The sequence below is a fragment of the Athene noctua genome, chromosome 1, assembly GCF_965140245.1.
Source record: "Athene noctua chromosome 1, bAthNoc1.hap1.1, whole genome shotgun sequence".
Taxonomy (NCBI): domain Eukaryota; kingdom Metazoa; phylum Chordata; class Aves; order Strigiformes; family Strigidae; genus Athene; species Athene noctua.
In genome coordinates, this window is record NC_134037.1 from 112,334,555 (window position 1) to 112,361,882 (window position 27,328).

A 27,328-nucleotide genomic window follows, 5' to 3' on the forward strand; every position below is an offset into this window, starting at 1 on the left:
AATATGAAAAACTCAGTGCTCAGGCATGGTAGACCAAAGATTTTGGTGTGGACACACTGTTCAGGGTGTCATACAACATCCATTGAGTGGCAGAATACTTATAAATTCTTAAATCTGAAGATCCCACTTGGTCCCTTGGGCTGAAAGTTTGTATGAAAATTCCATTTCAGAATGACAAGCCCAAATATGCACAGGAATAGTTTTCTAAATAAAACTCTAGATCATTTTTATTCATTTTATGTCTAAAATGCCCAGAGGCATAGCTCCATAAAAATTTTAGACTTCAAAACAAAAGCTCCTTTTGAGTTGCAGGAAAACAAAATATTCTGAAAGCAACAGTTTATATTATTTATTGTGATGTTTACTTAGCAAGAGGGGCTGATGAGTTAATTCTCAGCGGAAGTGCTGAATTACTTTAGGAGCAGAAGCCCAATTAATTAAGGATCATTTCCTATCGATTTCACTGTACTACAGACCAGACTCAGAGTACCTGCTATACTCCTATATAAGATATAAATAGTAATATACTTAGACCAGTTACTGCTATCCTGATGACCTGTAATTCTCACTGAGGAAACACTTCTAAGACTTTGATGTGAACACAATAAAAGCCAGAACGCTTCTTGAAAGAAAGAGAACAGGAAAAGCACAGAAGAGTCACTATGCACACTCCAAAGCTAAGACAATAGCCAAATGGAGACAGGCTTAGAAAGCATACAAAAGTGGAAATAAATACATTTGTACCCATTTTCATGCCTAAAGCTGGGAAATTTTTACTCTATAGAGCACAAAACCTGAGTACGTTCGAGATAAACACTATGGCCAGACTTCAAGACTGTGTTCACTTTACAGCTTCATAATGAGCAGAAATCAAGCCCTGGAAATCTTACTTGACCACTTCAATATGCATGCTGCATGGCCATGAAGCACCAGGGCATGGGTTTTCTCTCTAGGTATGCTTATTCATCCTTGGGACCAACTGGAGCCCCATGCTGGCCTTCAGCCTCCCACGGCCCCACTGCCGACAGCCTTTCCCTATAAATCAGAAAAGTAACCAGCTCTGTTGTCCCTGCTCCTATAAGATTCTAATGAGAGTTGGGGTAAAGTTTTGGTTCAGCTCGCAGGGAAGTTGTACTGAATTATTACTGCAGAAAGACAGATGTGTTGGGCTCGGTCTGGAAAATATAGCAACTGTTATCTGCATTGCCAGAACGCTCTATTAAGAAAATCAGAAAGTTCAGCATTCCTTTGGTACAACCATGTTTATTTATAAAGAGTGTACACAAAATCGTGTTGTCTGAGAGACAAATACAGAATCAAGTTGTCTGACTACAGTTTTCAGATCTGCTTCTATTGAGTCCAATGCCTGGAGGTATTCTGCCTCTGCTTCCTCTTGAAGCTAAGCTCTCCCCAGCTTGTCTCTGCTGCCTCTCTTGACTTCTTGACTGCTTTCTGCCCCTGAAGCCCACACAGCAGTATCAAGCCTGTGACCTAACTTTTGTGTTTGTACTATGTCACTAAAAAGACCACTGGGCCATAAAGATTCAATTTTTGCTAAAGGTTGCTAGGCTAACTACTAATTACTGTCTTATACAGCAGCTTCTCTTTTAGCTCTCACTGTCTACACTGCCTTACATTTTCCTTTCACTTAGCCTAAAGCAATGACAGAAATCACACCCATGAAGTTTAGCCATGTTCACAACGCACGGTGTCCATCAATATCGCACAGAACAGGAATAACATGGAAAATAGTTATCTTTACTGGACAAGTGACGTGAGCTGAGTCCCTATATAAGGCTGTGAGTTGTGAAAAAGAATGCATAAAGATATCAGTTTTATAAAGATCTCTAAATACCTTTATTATTTAAAGGATAAGGTGAAATTCTATCTTCTTGTTATAGCAAGGAGAAAAGGAAGCTGGGAGTAGTGCTTGATATATCTGTAGCCACCCTGCACCCAGAGCAGGAGAGCAGCATGGCTAAAAATCAGTCCACTGACTCACCAGGAGAGGATCTTCCAAGGCCCAAGGTCGGGCTCCTCAAGAAGCAGTAGATGCATTAGCGAAGCTCCTAGCTCTTCACGGTCGGACAGCAGTCCTCCCGGGCAGTGATGCAGGGAGCGGGGCTGGCAGCAATGGTTGTCTTTGAAAGCCTGTAGAAAGGTGCAAAAGGGGAGAAAAAGGAAGCTCTTGGAGCCTTTGACTTCTGCTCATTAACCTCAGCCTCTTTGAGCTTAGACACAGCAGAAGAACACGGGTAATCACAGGAAATGGCCTTTTCATTTCTCTGCTGGTTACATTTCAGGTTTGCTTATACAGAGAGCTATCAGGATAGACCTGACTGGGTGAGGCCATTCTTTGGCCTCAGGAACAGAAGGACTCAAGGAAGTGATCAAATCCAGTTTAAAAAAAAGTGCATTTTAAATGCTCACCTATTATTTAATATGAGACATTATGAGAAAATAATTATTCCAGATCTGAGAGCATGTACTAAATATGAACATGACATAGGAGAAGCTGGGTTTTTCTTGGGGAGAAGCAAAGGCAGGGGAGACCTAATTGCTGTCTTCAGCTACTTTTAAGAGGTTGTAGATAAGAGAGCCAACTTTTTGGTATCTCACACTGAAAGGATGAGAGGTAATGACTACATTGCAGCAAAGGGCAATTATAAGTGTATGCAAAGAAAAATATCCTTCACTGTGAAGCTGTTCCACCACTGGTGGAAGTGCCCTGAGAAGCTGAGGGATCTCTGTCCTTGGAGATTTTCAAAAAGCTAAATTTTTACTCCAATGTGAGGCTCATAAGCAAAACTAAAAACTCGAAGTTGAGACAATTTATGGAGGAAGGCTGTAGATGCGTGTCCTGTTTCTGGTACAACTGGCATATTTGTCCCCTACCCTTCCCTCCTGTTTTTCACTACACTTCACGGTGCCATGGATACATCAGCGTAACTGCAAACACAGCCAGTCCTCAACCCAGCCTCTTGAGTTAAATGTTTTGAATGTTTTAGCCTATTTTGTGTTTCAGTGTATGCTGAAAGGGGGACATAAAGTTGGTCAAAGTACATTTCTAACACCCTGGTTAAGAGCGTATTGTATGCCTGATCTCCCGAGCATAAACACAGGTCTAGGAACGGCTAGATTCAGGGAGACAGACACTGCTGCAGTTTATATTTTGTTATTGTACTTTCTAACTAGCAATAAATAAAACGCCCAAAAGGTGTCATTTTGGATAGACACAGCAGGAGCTCACTTCACTGAAAGCAAGACAGGAACCTCACCTGCTGACATGCAATTATATAACTTCCTCCATACCCCCCATGCACTAGCTGCACAGAGGGACAACACCATCAATAGGAAAATGACCTGACATGCAGGTGCCCACACGTGGAACAAGGAACAGCATCCAGAGATAAGCATCAGTACACAAGCGGGACAGGAGGCCCATGCAACCTGCACGAGCACGCTGAAGCCTGCTCAGTGGGCACTGGCTGCCTTCAGCAGTGGCCCACCCGAAACATCACCCTAGGCTAGGGCAGCTCAATAAAGGACAGCACCATCCCTTCAATCCGGCTCATTCTTCAGTGTTTGCAAACAAAAACATCATGGTGGGGGAAAAGTCCAGGCCAGGAATGCAAGTAAAAGAGGGAGGAGGAAAAAAGTCAGCTTCTGCACAGTGATATTACATATCATAGTTATGTATAACAACATTAAAGTATTTTTATTATTTTTATCTTATTAACTATGTTAATAAACAATGTAAATAAATACAATGATAAAAAGTCTATAAATTCAGTGCATTAAACAGTAATTACTCAAGGTTGCCTTATAATTCATTTTACTCAGTTTCAGAGTAACTTCCAACAGAAAAAAATAAAAAAAGACCATGGAAAAACAAAACCCAGAACACCACCGTGTGTGCTGTGACACTCCAGTTCCTGTGGAGTCTTTAATGTTTTGGAACATGATATACAGCAGACACAGTATTTTATGAGTTTTTTCACACTTTTTACTTAACATGTGTTCCCATCCAACTGAATTTTTGTCAAAGCAAGCCTCAAGTTTTTGTGGGAGAAAAATCCCCATGGTAGCAAAAGAGGACAACATAACTGCAGAGCAGGGCAGTTGGCATGTGCAGGATATACCGTAGCCAGGACACATCCCGTCTGCTGGGCATTCGTGCCTGCTGAGACTGGGCACTGAAATGGGGACTTCAAACCCAGGGCGTAGGAAACCCTTCTGCAAACTTCAGCTCACTTAATCATTCTGTGGGCAAAACTGATACATTCACACAAGAGGTCATTCACCTCAGACCTCACTTGTGATGCCACTAGCTGTACAAATACCCTCAGCCTCAATATTTCTTTTTCTTTTCAAAATTGTACAATTGTCATGTGCTGGGAAATAAGGTAAGGACACAGTTGTGTTGTGTTTTTCTTAAACCTCACCAAAACCTCACCTTTTTTCCTTACAGCAAATCATGTTACAGTCAGAGTTGGTCATTTTCCATGAAAAAAGATGCACATTTTCAGTCACTTGAAAATTGTTTCAACTTTTCCAACAGTTCTGGAACAGTTCTGCACTCAGTTTCTGTACAGCATTCTGTACAGTAGCTGTACAGAATACAGCATCACATAATATATATAATAGTGTGTTATATCCAGTGGTGCTCATTCGGAACAAGCATAGATTACAACACAAAGACAGGACAAAATAAATAAGAAATGAAAGGAAAAATAATAATAACAATACAGTGAGGTGGTGTGGTTTTTTTACCCCTCAGAGTTCAATTTAGGCACAGTGGTTATTGATTTAATTTCACAGTACAGGCCCACATTGATAAAAGCTAACACAGTATAATATACACATAACAAGGGAAATAATGGAAAAATAGGAAAGTGGTTTTCTTTAACCGGTTTAATTTTGTTACTACGTTGTTGCCCACAATGATCTTTTTTATTTATTAACAAATAGTAATACAGATTTATTAAGAGGGAGGAAAAGAAAAATTAATTATGAAATTTTAATACTGTGGATGGTTGAAAAGTTTCTTGCGAAACTTCTCAAGAAAACTGACTTTTGAACTAGCACTTTCTCTTAGAAGTGTTTGCTTTTGAGGGAAGAGTGTCGATTTTTTTTTTTTTTTAAACTGGAAAATATAAAGGTGTGGAGATGAAAAAGATTAAGCCAAAACCAACAAGGTTTTTTTTTAAATTTAAGTTATTGCAACACCTCATAGAAGTTGTATTTCAGATAGCTCATATTCCTTTTCCATCTATTCCCCTGCAGTGAGCTTCCCAGCTGGACACTATATCCCATCACACATGGCATCTCCGTGGGCTGCAAGAGCTCCAGCCAGAGCATGCCATCCCAAGTGAAAATAAGGAACCACACATCAAAACTGGAACTCTGTAAGATACTACCAAAAACTTCTTGATTGACATAACAGATTATCAGGCTCAAGTTTTGCTTAACTCTACTTTTTTTTTTTTTTTTTTTTTTCTTAAATAAAAGAGAAATATGGCAAAAAGAAGCATTTTCTCACCATAACAAGCTTACTGAGCCTGAGTCAGCCCTGGTCATTTTTTTTTCTTGTTACTTCTTTGGTAGCATGGAGCCCTACAGCACAGGTGGGAAGATAGGATTTGTACCTGGAAATGATGCACAAATTTACAAACTTAAAGCCTGCCGCAGACCAGTCCCCCATTCAGTCTGTATGGATCACCGGTTTCCCAAGGTTTACCCATCCACTCAGCAGCAGCTGCCACAGTATCTGTTTCCAGAAGGAAGATGAAACACTAAGGTAGGTGAAGCATTGTGGCAGCAGGATTGCCTTCCTGGCACCTACACAGACAGCTGGCTTTGGCTCAGGTCCTAAAGGTTTACATTAACATCAATTCCCAGGTTTTGAAAGATGTGCTCTTTCAAGCATAGGTGTCAAAAAATATGATTTTAAAAAGAGCTGCTTTTCACTGAAGAAAATCCTACAAACTACCAAGTTTAATTTAGGCTATGTTCCATGTTTTGTAACTTTTATTTAAATTGCCTGTAAACCCTCTCCATGGAAGAGGATGGACAAATGGTCCCAGCACATTTTATACAAACCACTTCAAGCGTGATTTGGAAACTGTTGCAATTCTGATACTTAGTGTAAACACCACCACATTTTTGGAAGTTTTTCCATCCAAATTCAGTAGTACAGCATGAACTTGCCTCAAATAATAATAACACAGAGCAACTCCCCCAGGGTGAAGATAATACGCGTAATCACCACAGTCTCTGCCTATTCAAGTTAACACTTCTTAACAACAGATGTAATCTTCAGCGAAACCAAGCTTTTACAAATTGCTGTTAATATGAATCACGCTTAACTTGTCTAAGTATCTCTTCTAAAGAGCTTATGTTTTCCCTAGAGGTATTTAAATTAGGAATTCTTAACCACTAATTGAATATGAACTTTGATAACTGAGCAGGTCATCTTCGCTTCTGAAATGGAAGCTGGAGGACTTTACTGCTCAGACTAAGTGAGGTGAACAAGTCTGACTTATACTGTATAAAAACTTCACCATACGGTAAAGGTTTGATGGGCACTGTTTCAACAGGTCTTGGGGGTGAGGAGTATCAGGTGATGCTTTCAGGCATCTCCCAACAGTTCAAGGTGGTATGTCACTGCCACAGAACAAGTCAGGTCATGAATTCATTTCCATTGCTCAAGCATGTGACAGGTTAGGAAGGACTTCAAGAGCTTGTCTACTTATTTTTTTAAATGCACTAAGTATATGCCACATTTAAACATCATTAAGATTTATAAATTGCCTGCTGCACAAGTTTTCAGACTAGAGAAATGCAGGCTTACTGCTTTTAGGCCACCAGATCATTGTTGCATAGCAGTGCAGGTACTGAATTTGGTCTAGTATTTTAGAAGTCCTCCAAAGCAACAGACCTTTACATCTCCTAAGGATTTTGCAGACAGTTCAAAACTGTACTTTAGTATTTTTGTACAGTGATAATGATTCAAAAAGCCATTTTACATTGTTAATTGCGTTCTATTTTCATGGAGTAAATTTAGAAATATACATATTTAACCAGACATAATGCTGCCAGAAAACCACTTAATCAGCAGATGAATGTACGTTAAAACAAAAGCTGTGAGTACATTTATCCAGTTAGGTGTGAATATTGCCATAACGGCTCTAATGGAGGGTGTGGAAATGGGGCAGCAAGGAAGAGAAATTGCACAAAGCATTACTAATCCCATAAATGCAGAAAAAGGAAAGAGAACGATATTAACTTAAAACTCATAATGTTCTCTTTTTTTATGTTAAATGATAGTTCTGCTGTAAAAGCAAATTTCTTTTCTTTGAACTCAGGGAAAACTGAATGCATACTGGGGTATACAGAGTCTTCCAGCTGGAGGTGGGCTTTCAGCACAGTATAATTCAGTTTACATCCAATTCAAACTAAAACCCACCCTATTTCTCCCATCATCATCAGTTTTCTTCAATACAAAAACTTGAGGGTTTTTTTGGATATGTCAATAACTTTCAGTTTTATCTTCCTATAACATAATCAATACGTGAGATACACATGCATGGTAATTGTGGAGTTTCTGGATATCTTTTTGGTTTTCTACCTGAAGGGCAAGATACTATAATCAAGAATGGCAGATATTGTATTTCCTCATGTATCTCAACAGCATCCAGAGCACAGACTCTTGAGAAGATATGTTCTTGCAGATGAAAAAGTGGTACTTTTTACTAAGGGCTTGAATAGCCTGTGTCAGGTCATAGTAGCTTTCCAAGCTGTGCTCTGTTCAACCAACTTTATTACAAGACAGGCAAAAAGGATTCACCTTGCAAGAAGTGAAGTAAAAAGCAAAACAAAAGTCAACATAAAAGGAGATCTCTCCTCAAAAGGACTATTTTTGCCTTTAAAGTTACTTTGTTCTCTGTTAGGCTTTTGTGAAACAAAACCTGAGGAATGCAAATACTTCCAATATGCTTGCTTGAAGGGATGGTACTTTGGCAACAGAAGGTCTGTCCCAGTGCCCTGGCTGTTCAGGACTGCCCCTGGCTCGGGATCCCACTCTGCTGGCACCTTAAGCCTCCTGGCTCAGTTGGCAGTAAAAGCTGGGCAGCCCAGGGAGAAAATTGCTTTGGGAATCTGAAAAAAGCCTGAAGGAGGGGCTAAACGAGAGCTGTGAGGTCAGAGTGCCCCCAGGTCCTGAGTCTGGTGAGGAACTCCCCGAGACCTAGATCCAACCAGGCCATGAAGGACTGGCCAAACAGCTGCAGGGAATCAGTCAGACTTTCTGTCTGCCAGACAAGAGGCAAAATGAAAATATATTTCATATAATCATAGAATACCAGGTTGGAAGAGACCTCAAGGATCATCCGGTCCAACATTTCTTGGCAAAGGCACAGTCTAGACAAGATGGCCAAGCACCCCGTCCAGCCAAATCTTAAGTCTCCAGTGCTGGGGAATCCACTGCTTCCCTGGGGAGATTATTCCAATGGATGTTCTTATTGTGAAAAATTTTCCACTTACGTCCAATTGGAATATCCCCAGGATTAACTTGTCCCCATTACCCATCTTTTTGACTCCTTGTAAAAAGGGAGTCTCCATCTTCTTTGTAGCCACCCCTTAAATACTGGAACATGGTGATAACAGAACATTTGACTTGTATGATCTTTTCTACCAAAAATCCAACCCCTTGTTAAGAAAGACTGACCTCTGTGTTGAAGAACGCAGTATGACATACACAAACTCATGAATAGATGTATGTATAACATATGTACCCATTCCCAGAGGAAGACAGTCGTGAAAGGCAACACATATGTACAGCAGCTTTGCAAATTTTAGGAAAAGGAGCAGAAAAAACCTAATTTCCCCGATTTATTCACAGGAGTCGCTTGCTTCTTTATCTACCCAATGGCTATTCAAAAGCTAGACTACATTTTTTTCCCCTGACGCACATAACAGAGGTTCCCATGATGCAACTTCTTCTCCCTACCTTCACGGAAGAGGTATTTTTCATTGACATATCACTCAACCAGGAGATGATGAGACACTGTGGCAACATTTTGTTAATCCAGATATATCTGTGACCAAAAAAATTTTTGTGCTACAGATTTCCTCCTGATTGACAGCTAAAAATCATCAAGTTTCCAGAAACTGGGGGAGGGAAATGTGCAACATTTTTTGTATGAAGAAAATCCACCTTCAAGGCACCTGTAATTCAAACAAGAGAGCATAATCCTCCCACATTTGGTAACTTTGCAGACACACAGAACTGTACAAGGTAGCAATTTTCAGTGAGAAAAATGTTTTTTGACTCTGCATAATGCACAGTCACACACCTTCTTGAATGCTGTTTCCAGCCTCTCTGTCTATTAAACTATTTACTACAGGCATGACTGTTAATTCTACATAATACTAAGGTTGACCAACAGTTTCCATTTTGAACACATTTTCAGCTGTTAATGGCTTTGCCAAACTTGCATGTTCTATGCCACTGTCTGCCTCAAGTTAATTAGCTCTGTAGAGTATACAGTATAAATATAACACACCACGCACCCACAGAGCTTTGCCCAGATTAGAAGAAATTGTAAATGATGAATTGAAAAAATTCCAGTTATCCATGTCATATTTTCATGAGGGGATCTGAAATATGGCAGGAGGTAGCTTTTGTGTTTAAAATGTAGTCACTGATGCTGTTGTGAAAATCTGTATCACATCAACCATCTTAAAAGCTTTTGTACATTCTCCCTTAGCCTCACTATTGACATGCTTATTCTTAGAAGTCCCAGAGATGGGCTACTGCAACTTAACCTTGCATGCATGAACTTGACAGGGAAGATTTTATCTTGTGCTCTTTTGCTTAGATTTCTGCTGGACGGGGGCAGTGAAAAGGAGGACAACAGGGAGATCCCAATGTCAGCAGTAAGAAAACAGGTGGGCAGGGGCCGATATTGGGGGCACAGGGAACAGTTTGGGAAATGCAGCCTTACAATGGATAACTGGGAAGAGAGAGAAACCAGGAGAGTGAAGGAGGGGTGCGACAAGTTGTTCAGTGGCCATCAAGAAACAGACTGGGTAAGAGATGGAAAACAGGAATGAGCAGGATAACTGGAAGCAAATGAATGGTGAATAAATGGAAATGAGGAAAGAGGGGGAGCCAAGGAGAGAGGGCTCTGCTCGGTAGGACTGAGAACAAAGGCACAGGCACACTTGAAGTAAGTTTTGCATGGGTGTCCCACAGCACAGAGATCTTCTAATGATCAGTGTGCAAAGAGTGAACTGACAGAGACAAAACTACAATAAATATAAGACTGAACTGTGTATTGTAATTATACTACAGCTATTAGTTACACAGTTAAGGCAGCACGGCCAGGAGGCTGGAGTCTCTGTGCAATGCACACAGATTCTTGGAGGGAGCTGCTTCCTGGCCCTGGTGTCCGAGCTAGGAGGGCAGAATCTTGCTTCTGCCGTTCAGCTCTCCCCCCATCTTCCCTCTCTGGCCAGATGCTTATGTTACATGTATTCCTGTTGAAAACACTTGCGTTTTGGAAGCTTCTATGTTGCTCAAATGCTGGAGGTGGATTACAAAGAAGGAAGGACTGGTTAGAGTGGTTTGAGGTGTGGGAAGAAGGAAGTTGCTAAGAGAAGAGACTAATTTGAGCTCCTAAATGTCTCATTACTTGCTCATGCATATTCCTAGTCCAAGGTTGAGAAAGAAATCACTGCATATCCAGCCCTGACAGCAACTTAAAACCTGGATTCTACATTATTTCTTCCTTCTCAGTGATGAGGCAGGAGATCATACAAGGTTTTTAGGTTGGGACTCTGTTACTTCAGCTGTGTCTTGAGTTATGGACGCACACATTGGGAAAGATGCTCCTGCACGTGCTCGCATTTTCAGTTATGGATGCACAGGAGTAAGCAGGTTCTTTGTATGTCCTTTGTCCTCTCAGGACAAATGAGCACAGCTAAAAACTGTCAGAACCTTGAGTGCAATCATTTAGTACTTAGACAACATATCTGAAAGAACATGGCAAATAGGGAAACAGAATAGACTAACTTGTTCCAAAGAAATAACATTCTTCATTTCCTTCCCACCTCCCCTTCAGCCATCCGCTTCATGGAGCAAGTGAGTAAAAAATCATGATCCAGAGGATAATGGCTGGCTATGAGAGGCTCCTAGGTCCACTGCAGGCGTGCTATGGTTCAAATCATAGCTCTTGCTCAGTGCTGACATCTGAAACCTTATCTTTATAATCTATGCCCTGGTTGTGGAGTTCTCTGCTCTAATTATTCCACATGTGTCTCTCCTCATAGCCTGGAATAGGCTTTCTGAGGGCTGGGACCACGGAAACGGGGAAGATTTATGGAGCCAGGCAATGCTGGTTGTGTTCTGCAGAACTTTGAATAAGAACCAAGAGACTCTTCCAAATCTTGGGAGGGAAGTCTCCCTCTGCTTCGAGGATTACTCACTTCCTGGTGCACTGAAGTTTAAGGATTAAGTAACTTTTCCCAAATATAGAATGCATCACACCCAATCATACACAGACACACAAACTGCTGCCTTCTTAAGTGAAGCATCTGAGGAGGAAAATGAGATTACAAATTTAGGAATATAATGAGATCAAGTTAAATTCACACCATATCCCTGCCTAGGCACAATCTATGTCATTAGAAAGGATTAATTTTTTTGTTGCAGTTTCTAATCTCATTATACCTTTTGCCACAAGAATGATATATCAGAATTTCAACACTTAATGCTATACATTTTTTGAAATATTATATTATGTTCTAAGGTAGTACCTTCACTTGACTTTTCAAGTATTCTATATTTTCATTAGCTGGTATCCTCTCACTCATGCCATACTGCTCAGCACAGCTATAAATAGAAAGACCAGCCAACCAAATCACACAATATTGAAAAGGTCAAAGTAGTATACTACATTACTGTAATTTAGAGAATACTATTCACAAAGTATTACAACTTTGATGCCTTATTTATGTGATAATGAAAGTAATGAAAATAGAAGGCATTGCAAAATGATCACATTATTACCAGAAATCATTGAGAGATTAAGGGATTGCAGACCCCTCAACATTATTATCTTTATAGCCTGATATGAATTCATGTTATTCTTTGGTTACTGTATCATGCTACATTTCTGTGTCTCTCAGCAAAAAGACAATGGTCTGTTCACTACTTCTTTTGATGGTTTTTAAATACAAATATTTAAGAAGCTCTTAAGGAATACTCCCAAACATTTTTTGAATCACAGCCCTCTTTTAGCTAACTTGTAAAGAAATTTAGACAAGAGAAAAAAATGTAAAAATCAAGATAAGGATTATTATTATTGACTCCTTCCCCCCACCAAGAGAGTAAGAGAAATATGGTCTTGCTCTCAAAGTCTGTGGAAAAGACCTGTTTGAGCTCAATGGCTATGCCACCATACATGGTCATGCAAAAGTACTTTTAGAGAGGCTGTGAGCACAGGCTGTTCTGCAATGCATCCACCATCCTGCTGCCCCTACAGACATCCATGTCCGCATGGCAAAATGTATGGGTCCTGATAACTGTGTGGTCCTCCACCTCTTTCCCCACAGCCCAGGATTCCTAAGAGAAATGTAATGCAGATGCAGAAACACTGGCAAATCAGCAGTTACCTCTCCAGGCCCAGGTTCAGTCAGGTGCTGGATGTGCGCCTCACATCACTGGTCCTGGTATCCAATGCTGTGTGATGCTGCAAGAGTCTCTGGCTAATGCGAAAGTCACGCTCTATGCCAAATCATCTCCAGGCATGTAATTTTACCCAAAGAACATGAAGTAAAACTGTGCTCTTCAAGACTAGAAGAGTTGTCCCAGAAAAAGCAGCCATGGCCCACACCAGATAATACTCATGACTCTACAAGTTCACAGAGTAGAAGTGGATGTTTTTTAAAATGTCTCAAAAAAAAAAAAAAAAAAAAGGAAGAAACAATGCAAAAGGGGTGGGGCAAAGAGAGACGGTATCAGCTAGGCTTTTTGAGAGAGCTGTATGAGAACTGAGCTTAGTACACAGCCCATAGGGGACTCTCCAATATGCTCAGGTCCACCCTGAACTCCTGGGCAAGTTCAGGTGTTCACAATCCAACAGGCTGGGGAAGATGTAGTGGAAGCTGCCCCGATTTCTCCCAGTATAGACAGTAGGCTAATCTGTAGTAATCTGTACCTAGCCAGCGTATTTTATTAGATACTGGCATTACAGAGTTCTGTAGGTTTAGAGAATCAATAATAATGACATTTCAGGGGACTTAATTCATGGAATTGTAACTAACCTAATGGAAAACTGAGAAGTAAGCTCAGCTAATATTAAAGCAACATTAATTGGTGACATAATTTCTATTTTATGAGTCTAATTTTCTTCCATGAGAGAATACGTCTTTCCCAGTAAGTGGAGATGCCAGAATAACTCTTTTTGAGGACTATTCACGATTTCCAGTTTGAAACACCACGGTTGCAATAAGACGTTGCAAGATTTCCTATTGCTGGGCTGGAGCTGATGTGACATCTCTCCCTTTCTCGCTCTCCCACTAAGTCCCTGTTAAGAGATCAGAGAGGCTGGACTACAGCAAAGCTGCAGCATCTGCAGGCAGTACAGCTGAATAGCCACATTGAATCTGCTGATGCTAGTTAGGTGCTTACATGGCAAAAATAGACTGTAGCTTCTATTTTTCATACATGAGACTTAAGTTTGGTTTTGGGTTTGGTGATTTGGTGTGGTTTTTTTCAGGGGGAGGGGGTTTGGGGGGATTTGGGAGTTTTTTGGTGGGTTGTTTTTTGGTTTGGTGTTGTTTGTGGGGTTTTTTGCAGAAAAGCACTCAATAAGACCTTGTTTGAGGTCTTGTCTACATAAAAATAGTGTTCTTGTAGAACCGATGAAGCCTTCTCCCCTGACAGTCTTATGTGCAATACAGATGCTATTATTCCAATAGCAAGATTGTGCACACTGCTAGCCAGTTTACTGAGGAAGTAAGTGTTACACAATTTTCAGTCTAGTTAGAAAACTAAGGCTGTTCTCTTACAACTGACTAAATGTCTGTAGGTAAGATGAGCAAGTAATTTGCCAGGAGGGAGACTAAAATCCAAAAAGAAAAGCAAATAAAGAAAAAAAAAACCCTCAACAAACAAAGCACAACACCAGGCTTTATCTTTGTCAGCAAAGGTTACCCAGGAGAGAGCGAGTGAGGGAGAAGTAGCGCATCTCCTGGCTGATCTGTGCCTCCTGCAGACTCCCACCCCGAGCTGGTGCCTTGGCACTGTGCTGGTGAGGCTCTGGTCCCTCTGGCAGAGCAGGTGGCTGTGGGTGGCGTGCTCCACCGTCCTCCTACTCCCAACAGATTGCTGGTGCTGGGGGAGTAGAAAGCAAGCTCCACCTGAACAAACTGAACCCCTTCACTTTTGGGATGCTGGCTGGAGGGACGGAGAGAACACCTTATGGAATTCTGATTTGGATTTTATAACATATGGAAATTGGTCTGCTAGAAAAGTGAGAAATATTTAGAAACAGTTGGAAAGGCTGTCATTGAAATTTATCCTGGCTATGTCTAAACATGGAAAAGGACAACAGAAACCAATGTTAACTTAAGAAAAATGTAAAGAGAACTGACTATGCAACAAGCAGAAGGCTTATTTCTTTTTAAGTATAAACAATCTGGTGAGGAGGAAGAAAGGCAGAACTATAAAAATAAGCCAAGGCAAGTAAAAAATAATGAGGGTAAAAAATAATAAGACTCTACATCAGTTTGCAGAGATTTTTTTTCTTGTACAATAGTCTCCAAATATAACTTTCTTAAGGGAGAAACCAGACAAAATATTTCTGTTCCAAAATATCACAGTGGAGAATGATATAAAAGGAAGGTGTACTGGGGGAAAGGGATAACCTTTAGCTATGGACAAGCTTGTTAGACACCTTCCTTGGGAGGCTAAGCTTTCTAGACTTCTTACACAGTCAACAGAAAGAGACAGTAGTCTCCACAGGGCAACTCAATACCCCTAAATGCAGGTGGTGTAGATGCCTTATTTACAGAAAGGATAAAGACTATAACAAACCACAAAACATGGGTCATTTTCTTCAAGCTTTGACTGTTTGAAGGTCTGGACTGAGTCACGGATGGAACAAACATTATTGCCTTCAGGGGAAGTTAAGGAAATGGGTGTGAGGGCACAGCACCCTTGTTTGATCCTTCTCCATTTTGCTTATTTATTAAGCACAGCATTGTGTATTAAACCCCTGCCTTCCCACTCATTCTCTCTGTGGGTTTTTCCTCCCCTCAGCTCTGCAATGTTTCTTTTCACTCCCGTACCATGGGCAGTCACAGGCAAAGGGAGCTCCCAGGCTGCAAGCTTGCAGAAGTGCAGAGCAGCCCCTGCTTAGTCCACAGATTTCCTTCCCTGTTGCCATTTTCGACTGATGAAGAGGTCCCAGCCATAGGGAGCAACCCTTTATCCAGAACAATAACTCATTTACACTTACAACTGAAGTGTCCTTTGTGCAGCAAGTCTCTAGTACCAAGGCAGAAATTTTATTCCCAGTGAACTTGTAAAAAGGCCATATTACAAAGACAGTGGAAAAATCAGTGTAGAGGCAGCCTAACAAAATATTTGAAATACTGATATTAGCAATGACTATAATCAGGGGTAAGGACAGAAATATAGAAAGCAATTGCTTTTAATTTGATCATCATAGCATTTACCCGCTTTTCATAGATGCCAAATAGACATGATTATCTAGACTTACAAATGAGTTTATCTATGAACAATTGGATGAGCGGATTGCTAGAAAAAGTAATATAAGATGTTGAATGTATAGCATACTTACTATAGAAACAGAATGACAAGGAATGCTGTTATTACCCTATAAAGTTGCTGAATCTAACAGGATAAATTCAATGCAAAGCCTGAGTTACTTTTCCATGACTGTACTTTGGAGAGGCAGAGCAACTTAAATTGCCCTCTATTTCCTTTAAAAAGAAGTTCCATTTTAAAAGTATGTATGCATATAAATTCCAGAAAAATCATAGGATGATTCTATTTTCCTTTCTTCCCACACTATGTCTGAGAACACCTATTTATCCTCCCTTTGTTTCACTTTTCCTTTTAGGACCCTGACCGAGCTGCACCGTGGCTTAGGAGGCCAGTTCATTGCATTTACTCACTCTATTACCTAGTAACTTCTCATTGTGCAACTACTTAGAAACAACTAAACAGAAAAAATCAGTATGTTTATGCTCATATTTCCAGACATATATAAGCAATCTTTTACTTACCTTCTTCTCAGATCCAAACTTTCAAATTCTCTGGTTACTTATAATCCTTTCTGACAGAAGACAGGAATCACATCACATGCTGTATTTTGCCACCTGCTGCAATACAGGATTTCTGCAAATGATTGCAAGCAGTGTGCAAACCACAGTTTATTTTTGATAAAAATTTCTCAATATAATTTCAGTATCGCTTACAAATTTCTGCAAAAATAAACTGAAGAGTTTGAATTAATAGCGTATTGACTTTCTGATAATATTTGTCAGGTTTTAGGGATTTCTGAAAAAAATAGGAAAAGCAGAAATATTCATTGAATAATGCATGTTTTTTAATGTATTACATCAATTTCTCAAATCTCCTTGACTCATAATAAAGCAAGCACACCCAGTGTTGAAGAAATGTGGTATTGCCTGGGTTTCATTGCACATGTGCTGAAGTACCATCCTGAGTTAGGCTATTTCATGAAATACAAGCAGAATGTACCTGACATAGCAGGAAGACACCAAATTTGGACTGACAATGCAGCACATTTGTATAGAAGAGTATGGACATGAGCAAAACTATGCCAGGCTAGAGCTGACAAACGAAAAGAAGGAAAAGATATGTAACAGAGTTAAAATACAAGTGAAAGTCTTCATGGCTGAGGCAAATGCACCCAATGATCACTACTGTAATTTTTCAATTTGTTCTTACAGAGATTCTTTAAATAATCACATAGTGTTTTCCCTCCCATCTTGCCCATCACTCCCTTCCTCCTCTTGCTAGATTTCTCATATTCATACTTTTGTTTCTTAAGGTCAGTTGTGAGACATCTCCCTACATGAATGAATGAAGCCACAGTGAATACTGTGCACTAAAGATGAAACAATAATCTGTTTCCTATAAACATCTTGACCAGCTGCCACTAGGAAGGCAAGAGAGAAAGCTCTTCTACTTTGCAAGTAAGGGTTCCTGCGAGGTGACATATTTTTCTGTTTTTTTAGGTTAAGTGAACTTGTTATTTACATGAAATCCATCTGCTACAACATCCTACATACCCAATAGGACTGTACAGTTAAAACACATTAAAAACACATTAATGTGTCTTTCCATACTGTGACTTGTTAATAGTACAAAAAGCTATTAGAACCAGGCTGTCAGGCATATACAATAGATGAATTGCTGGGTCAGCATGAACATACACTGCGCCATAATTCATATAAGAATACCACTAACATATAGCAATACAAGTAGACTTAAAAAAAGATCAACATTTAACCCCAGTTTTTAGCCCTTCCTGTATTTTTTGCCCTTTCAGCAACTAAATTCTTTGGAGCTAGCAACAAGGAACCTAGGTTGTGTGAATCAGTGGCCCATTTTTTCAAGTGCCTGAAAGGGAGATACAACCACCTATGGGAACAAATATATTCAATGCACAAGCAAAACCTGCTTTTGACTGTAAAAACTAAGTAGTTACCTAAGTTAGCTGTGTTCTCATTAGCACAATCATCTACTTGAGCACATATTTAGAAGGTTATAGTCCATGGCTGGTATGCAGTTTGAAGGAAATATATAATTATATCATTTTTTTTTTAATTTTCAGAAGCAAGAAGAATAAAAATGTTTTAAAAAATCAGGACTTACCTGTCCCACTCTTGGCCTTTGCTCCAGGAAGATGAATGTTTAGGGAAGGAGAACGTCACTGTCCACGTAGAAGAATTAAAAATAAAAAGTACTGTTAAGAGCTTGGCAACAATATGTACAAATATATTACCTTTTAATGGCATATACATATCAACTCTACTAGTCATACACACATATATAGTATGTGACTATATTTTCCTCTTGACTTTGCTATCAAAGTGTTTCTTATCACATTTATATATTCCTTAAAAATATACATAGAGACGTTAAAGGTCTTTTAGATTGGATGAGGGGCTTCTTTGCATTATCTTTGTCCACTTGTCTAAAAGCTATATAAAATCTGGCTCAGTATGTGCTTATTCTCTTTCATACTTGTTTTGCCGAATCCCTGTTACTTCACTTTCACTTGCATGTCTTCTAGCTGTTGTAATTTACACACCCTCCACATTGTAGGTTGTTGCAGGACATACCATGCTTGTGGACATACTTTTCATGAAGGAAATCCTTACAATCAGCTGGCCAACGTTTGAAGCTACATTTGACCACAGGGAATAGAATGAGGGAACTGTCCTAATGACAAAGGAAATAGAAACATTTCCTCCATACAGTTCTGTGGAGAAAGAGGGGAAGGGGGAAAAGAAACACCAAAACCCACATCTCTATCAGAACATAATAACGTAAAATCCTTTAATTTTATGAACATAACAAAATAAATCCTTTGTAAAGGCCTGAGGCTAAAAAGCACTGAGTTCCAAAATTCCAGAGGCCAATGGAAGCTGAAAGCACGTAGCATCCATTTGGACTGGTCCTATTACTTTTATACACTGTTTGAGTCAGCATTGCTCTCTTACCAGTTTCAGCATATATTTCCTAGCACCCAGAAGAAATCAATGCTAACAGCAACAATAGTATTTTGGGGATGGCATTAGTAACCATTACTAACTGCTAAACACAAATCAGAGACAATCTTCAGAGTCTGTTTAGCACACCGTTTCCACATGCAGCCTGATAAAGACAGAAAATTATTCAGTCTGTTGCAACATACTCCACAAGAACTACAGAAGTGAATTGAAGACAATAACAGGTAAACAGATGATTCATGAAACACTCAAATTTAGACATCTGATACTGAGGGAAGAGTTCAGATTCTTCTCAATGTTCAGTTTTCCAAGCTCAGGCTCTGCTGAACTACCAGGCTTTGTCTTGTCTTCTGCTGTGAAAGAGGAACATCACCGAAGTCAGTAGACTGTCATCTGCAAAGAGTTACAAATCCACACCAAGACCCACAGTCCAAAATGTTTGGTGTATCTTGAAGTGGGCTGGGACCCATTTACAGTGATTTTAAAGCTCCCTTGACAGAAAGCACTAACAATATATGCTACAAAAATAGTAGTGGTTCACAAACAACTTAGTAATACTTGAAGTATCTACATAAAAGAAAATAACATCTCTGTGATATGTAAAGTATCTAAGAACTTATTAAATAACTCATCCTTTCAGAAAACACAAATGATCTGTTAGCACAGGTTTATTTTATGGTTTTGTCCTGCAGACACAATTCCAGGGATACCCAAACATCTCTTTCCAAAACACTCTACTACATACCTTCCCTTTGAGTTTTGTGGAAATGTGCCCAGGACTCTCCATTCACAATTTAAGAGGCTCTTCTTAGGCATTGCCTTACTCTTCAACGTGTAGGATTTATGTATCCACTTATAACAATATCCTATTGTCTTATGTAGTATGTTCATTCTGAAGAGCACTTCTGGAAGTTCCCATTTGTCAAATCATCAACAAGCTTTATATGAGGTTCCCAAAGAGAACAGTAGTGAATCTAGGAGCAAGAGTGTGCATTTAATATTTCTCATTGTATGACAGTGTTTTACCAGTTCATCCTCAAGAAACTACAACAAAAGAGTCTGAAGACTAAAGTCAGGAAGATGCTACTGTATTTGGCCAACAGAAATAGTATTCTGGTACCTTTAGAGGGAGGGATAGAGCCTTGCACGTTACACATGGTGTCACTGCATGCAATCACAGGGAATTAACAGTGGGAGAAAAGGAAGTGGTAATTATTTTTCAAATGGTCTAAAAGAGAAAGCAGGTTTAAAGTAGCCATTGCAGCCATAAGAACAGGGAGGATGTATTTCTATGAACTCCCCAAACTGTGCTGTTCTGTGAAAGCTGTGGTCACAACAAGAGACTGACGGGGATTCATTATTGTTGCATATAGCTGCAATAACACAAAGGTGTTAAATCTCTGTGTGAACTTTTCCCATCCGTTGTTGGGAATATGCTTGTATGTATAGATCTTCTCTGATCTTTAAATGTTATAATAAAGCTGATTCTTCAGCAAAATAACAGAACAAGACATTCACTTTTCTGAGTGTAGGAGCTGGACCACTGTATTGGTGCCTACCACAGCAGCATGGCAGACAGTTAAGAAACGAATAAAAGATGTTGTCCTCCTCCAGGGCAACAGAGAAGCGTCTCTGTTAATCTTCACAGAGCAATTGCAACTGGTAGGAAGGCAGCCTGTGCTGAAGAAGCATCACCCACTAAGACATTTCAGGTTTGGGCAGACAACTGGACAGTGGCAAGAAGGTATGAAAAAATCCAAGATGCTCCTATTCCTGGTGTTATTACTACTGTTAATGCTATATTTTAAAGCTTTCCCTATTTGTACACTTCCCGTGTTTTTAACTGGCTCCTTCAACTGAGCTACAACACTGCTGAAAACTCCCCCTGACATCCCAGACCCAACTTGTGGCAGCATTCTCAGTCCTCCTTTACTGCTGACTACAGAATTATTTTCCCAGCACCATCACTCCTCGCAGATGTCTTTGTTTAAGTTGAATATTCCTTAGCATCTGCCAGCATTTTCCCCTAGCTAAATTCCTACTAAATACACTTTACTTCTCTAAGCCTCATCAGCTATTACTCTAAATGCATCCCTTCAAAAAGAAAGAAAATCTCCACCTGCCTTTAATATGTGTATCAATAAAAGGAGGATTAGAAATCAGCATTCCTAGACTCTGTTGAACAAACTTCTTTCTGCCTCAGTTTATTCAACCATAAAATGGCTATAATATTTATTACAATATCTCAAAGAATAGTTAAGAAGCTTAATGTTATTAATTCAGTACTACTGACTCTAACTTGCTACAGGGAATATATAAACCTTTCCATGCAAAGTCAATATATATTTCTAAGATTTATAGTGTATGGTTTGTAGTCATTAGAATAGCATTATTTGCAAGGTTAATACCCCAGTCCTATGGAGCAGAAAGTAGTATCAGCATTATGGTCAAGATTATATTTTTATTTGCTAGTTATTCCTTTTAAGTAAATCTGTAGCATTTATTTTCTCCTATAGGGTGGTATTATTAATAAATACTTACTGCCAGTAAGCTTACATAAATTTATTTAGAAACCCATTGTTTTAAAGAATTTTCCTGGAACACAATTAATCCTTTTCTTGTTTTTTTTTTAAATACATTTTTCATATAACTGCTTTAGCAAGGTTTTTCCCTTAGGTCTGTATATTATGGAAATACTTTCAAGAGAAAGTGAAAAAATAAACAACAAAGGGAAGAATCTGTAACCCCTGCAAGTACACAGAACGTCTTTGTAACATAAACCCAAGAAATACTATTTCTAAAATTACAGACCTGAACTTGTTATTTCAAAAAAATTATAAATAACTTCCAAGTTTGATTCTGCAGGCTATATTTACTGTAACATTAACAAGTGAGAATATCTGCTGTCTCTCTAAAGGAAAGAGGACTGCATTTAGCTGTACTTTAAATCTTCTGTAAGAATTATTCTGATCTGTACATGAGATGCCTGTCAGCCATTTCCAGGACTAATTGGACTAAAGTATAGTACGACCTAATTTTTCAGCATATGCCACAGAGTTTTGAGATTCCTAAATGCTTCAGTCTTTCGCCAGTTTGTTGTTTTCTGCTAGCTACAACTTCATCGTATCCAACTGCCAGCAGAGGGAGAAAATGCAATATGAAGTTTAGAAATATAATACAACACACCATCTCTTATCCACACTACTGAAATAAATATGATGTGGTTTCAACCATTTCTTTTCTAGGACAGGGTACACTCATTGTCAGTTCCCCAGTCTACAGGTAATCTCATTAATTGTTGGGGGTTTTTTCCCCCCCTCCCATCTTTTTCCCCTCTCTCCCCTTTTGCCTCTCGTTTCATGCAGGCTGAATCTTTATGAGATGTATAAATAGTGGAAGAATTATGCAGAGGGCTTTATTATGAAACTAGAAATCATTTCATTGACATTAATGGGAAAGTCTGTCTTTTGGAGAGCTCCACATTTCTAGATGCCATTTCCTGTTCTCAAGGTCCCCTTATGCAATGAACCAGGGCAAGATGGGAATTGCTTTACCTCTCTTATGCTTCACTGATATGTGTATATGAGATGGGCTGCTGAAGGGCTACATTTTTTTTTTCAATATTAGAAGTTAGTCTTCTATATAGACTGGCTTCTGTTTTATTTAACAATTTGCTAAGCTTATTAGCACACATGCAGTTATTTTAACCGGAGATGACCACATTTTTTTCCCCCTAAAACTTCCCTCCTCACTTCTGTGCAAGGGCACACATACACACAAAGCCATATAATACACTGTTTAAATAAAGTGCTTTTTCATTCCTTCCTTAGGCATAAAACCTGTCAGCTGTAACAGAGACAAAGGGCAGACAGGTCTTGCTGCTGCCTCATTGTCTCCTATCTTCTGGCACTGGAAGGCCTGGCTGGTTAGGTCAGGTATTTGGTCCTCTCTATGTGGATCTTCACACTTCAGGTCAGGACACAATTGTGACTAACAAGTTAAATGCTCTTTGTTCAGGGTCCCCATTCTCATCTGCTGCCTGGAACATGGTATCATGCACCACCTTTTAAATAAGGGGCTGGGCCTGAGTCGGTACAGCCAAAGGGTAAAGCTCCTAGGCATAAATTACTTTATTATTGCTATCATATTCCTAAATCAGTCTGCCCTTTAGGCCACTCTGCTCTTTCCAGCTGTAGCGTGTTACACACACAGATGATCATGGACCTAATAGCAAGTGATGGCCATGCTAAATCATCTGACGCTTCTAGCTCTGTACAGGTGCCATGAATCATCTGGTGTTTGGAGAATTTCTGTTCCAAGGCTGAATTAAATCAAGCTGTGGAGGGGTGAATGACCACCAAAAAAAATCAGACACTGCATCAAACACCCTCATTGATAAGACACTCACCAGAAATGGGATGAACTTTGAGTGAGGTTCTTGCACTGCCAGCAGCCAGAGTCCCCTGTAGAACAGAGCCCAGTTTCTGCTGCTGCAGGATTGGCTTCTCAGAAACAGAAATTGGGACAAACTTCTCTTCCCCATTTATGTCTTCCTAGGTTAGAAGGGACATCAGAAACTTTAAGGAGAGCAGTTTCAGAAGGCAGTGAAAGTCTTGAATAAGGCTGCAAAGAGGGAACAAGAGGCAGCAGTATAAATAATGGTGTAGCACAGGGGGAGAAAAGATCTACAGTGGTATGCAGAGAAGCAGATGAACCCCAAGATTTAATATTTGTATCATGTGAGGGGTATTATGATAAACAAAGTTTGCTGCCATCAAAGGCTGCTGGAACCATGCAGACACCACCTTCACAGGGGGACCGGCAGAGGGAAAGGTTATCCATAACATCAGAAGAGGACTGTTACTGAGCCATAGCAACAGCAGCAACAACCTGAACACTCAGTCAAGGGAAAAATGGGCCATAATAGATTCAGGATGGAACAAGAGGCTTGCTGACAAGGGCATAGAGGAGAGATGCCAGCTGGTCCCCATCCTGTCAAATGACAAGTGGATATGAAAGATGTCCCGAGGTTTCTGTCCTCTCTAGCCCGGCAGTGTTGAGCACCACAAGGCATGGGGCTGCTCTGAACCTCCGTTCACAAAGTGCTATGGCTATGCTGACTGGTGAACAGACAACTAAAGCACAGTCTTCTTCTGAACAAGGTCTGTTTTGGGTCTGGCTTGCTTGCTCTAGGACACTTGCAGAGCCAGGTGCCTTCCCTGCACAGAGCTAAGGATACAGGTGACATGTGCCATCGTGCTACTGCATAAAGCCTTCCAAAGCAGGACTCAAGAGTCAAAATACCCTTATCTGTATGGCGTGGTAACCCACTTGGAACTGACCTCAGCTGTATACTTAGACCAACATTTAGACTATTACAAGTCTGAGCGTGGCTTCTTGCTGTGCCTCTGAGCTTATGCAAACCTATACACAAGTGGAAATTATATATGAACAGTGCAGAGGACCAATAAAAGATCAATCAACACATATGTGTAGCACCCCTTCCGAAAAAGCAGAGGATGCAAAACTCTCACCTGTCTTTGGAGCAAGGATACAGGAGCTTCATGGTTTAAAACTACGTTAATCTGACAATTGCAACTCAATGCACAGCAGTGGGCAATAAATCTCAAGGAACAGGCTGGTGGTGTTAGAAGAATGGTGCAGCTGGCTAAGCAAATTTTACCTGCATGTGATTTCTGCTGATTTAACCACAGTTTTCTCCAGGGATTTCTCTAAAATCTAAATTTTTCTCACATCAGAAGGACTTGCCTACATGCGATACATAGTCAGATTTCTCCAAAAACTCGTTGCAGGGACAGTCAGTAAGCGAAGCAATGTGTACATAGTTTCTGCACTTCAAACATGCCATGAAGACATGTCTGTTGAATACTAATTGTCTCCTAAAAAGGTTATTCATTAAAGAAGCTCAACACCACTACATAAGCTAGCATCTAACCAGTAGGTTTGTACAGTACCATTGCCTATGGTAGCTCATAATAACTCTGGTATCCATAATACCTTTGGTACCCATAAAGGCAGCCTATAAACGAATGGCTTGGATTTATTACTGTGTCCCTCCATAGTTACGCTTGTACAGCTCATTGGTCATGGCACCAGTGAAGAGAACACCACTGTATATTGTCTAGCAATGAGACCTAAGGAAGTTTTATACTGCCACAATGATAACAGAGAAGTTTTTAGGCATGACTGTTCACTGACAGCTACTGGGCATGCTTTGGTGTGTAAGCAGATCCCAAACCAAGACAGCAGGCAGCTCCTGGGCCCAGAGTGCAGGCAGTGCCAACAGGTAGACTTGTCTGTATGGATATTTGTGTGCTGCAAAACCAGACCCATAGATTTCACTGAAGTCACAGCACTGCAGCAGAAGAAAAAATTAGGCCCATGCCGTGCTATAAGTGCCTTATGCAGGATTGTGGGTGTATTTAATTCAGCATGGCAAGGACTATTTACCCAGATTATTTATTGTTCCTTTTTTTTTTTTTTTATAAGGCTGCGCCTTGTTTTCCCTCAAAAAGTCATGTTTCTTACTCTTATTTGTAACTTGCCAGGGGCAAGTAAAGCATAGCAAATACACAGAAAGCAAAGGCCTAGCAGGATAGCTCATTTTAGACTTATACTGCTAGGAGCATTTGTTGCTTGTATCAACTTCTACAAATGGGGTAGGCATAGGGAAATGGTTTCCCAAGTAGCAAGTCATATGGTATATTTAGAAACTACTGATTCACTTCAAGAAGCATGCAGTCAGTGAATAAATGTGTTAGATATGGGAATCAGCACATTTCATAGCATCAACATGCTGGAGAGAAGGCTATAACCAGTGCTAACATGCTTATTGTTACCTATTCCCATCACTAGGAAGAAAGCACAGTGTAAATAAAAGATTGAACTCCTGGAAATAAAGCTTAATAAAAAGAAAAACCTCTGAATGTAATTCCCCTTTTTCAAATATTATTCTCCACTTAACTTTGCCCAAGTTGTTTGTAAGCAGCTACAAATATCTAAAGAACAAGCTCAAGTCTATGGACTCGGTTCTGTTTCCGCTCACAGCAGTGTAAGTCTAGAGTAAGTAAGTTAACTGACGTTAATGTAGAAACAAAGGAATAAAACTAATGCAAGTGACATGCGAGTTAAACCTGGTCAAGAAAAAGGTTTAAGAAAAAATCGAACTTCAGTTTGCTGGTTCAGTCAAGCCAAAGTAAGAACAGTATTGGCAGAAACAGATAAAGGAGACATGATATTTTATGCTCTGTGTATAAAATATTTTTTCTTTTTTTTTTCTAGGAGACATGACATAGTACCTGAACTTGTCATTTTAGGGGGAACACAGATGTGATCTGATAGCACTCGCTGGGGATTTTAGTTTTTTTGATACTGCTGCAGACCAAATATTCAACTAATTTAAGTGGACCTTTAATTTCAGTGCAACTCCATTAGTTCACAGTACTGCTCCGTAGTGACATTTTAATGAAATGTATTAGTACAAGCCAATGCAATTTAACAACACAAGCGCAGCAGTATTTTGTAGGGACCAAACTGACTCTATTTGTTAATGCTAAGACCAGAAAAGACCATTACATTATTCAGTCTGATCTGCTGGACAGCACAGTCCATTCACCAAGCCAAAAACTCTAATTAAAATAGATTAGAATTTGATCCTGAGCATGTACAATAAATACCAGCCAGGTAGCTAAGAATGATAAAAGAGAGAATGACTGAGCAGCAGTCATCCATACTCATCCAGACTTTGAGTTCTGGTCTCTTTCCAGCTCTGATTACATCTCTCTAGTTGCGCATTTAAAGAGGAGGGAAAACAAAAAAATGAAAAAATTTTTTAAAACACACTCTTAAAGGCCTGCAGAAAATTGACTGAAGCACAAGATTCAGTAACTAACTGAAAGTACTAACTAGATGAATTCAAAACCAAAATGTCATGAATAAACTGAGACTGAAGCATAAAATCTCTTTTCTTCCTCATTAATCCACACAGACAGCATAGACTCACAGACTAAAGTTCTCTGTGTAATAAATTTGAAAGATTCCTCGTGTCCACTTATCTCAGCTTCCTCCTGGAAAGTATGCTAGGGCACATGGCAAATAAGTAGGTGATTTGTGACAGCCAATTGTCTTCACTAAGGTCAAATTGTGCCTGAGAAATTTGGTGACCTTCTACAACAGGGTTACAGTGTTGGTGGATAAGGGGAAAAAAAACTCGACTTGTACGAAGCATTTGACACTGTTCCACATGACATTCTTGTCTCTAAATTGGAGAGACGTGGATTAATGGAGAGACCATTTGGTGGATAAGGATTTGTCTGGATGGTTGCACTCAGAGAGCTGCAGTCAACAGCCCAATATCTGAGTGGAGAGCAGTGATGAGTGGCATTCCTTGGGATTCGGTGTTGGGACCGGTACTGTCTAACATCTTTGTCCCATGGATTGAGTGCACCCTCAGCATGTTTGCTGATGACACCAAGCTGTGTGGTGTGGCCGACACGCTGGAGGGAATCTG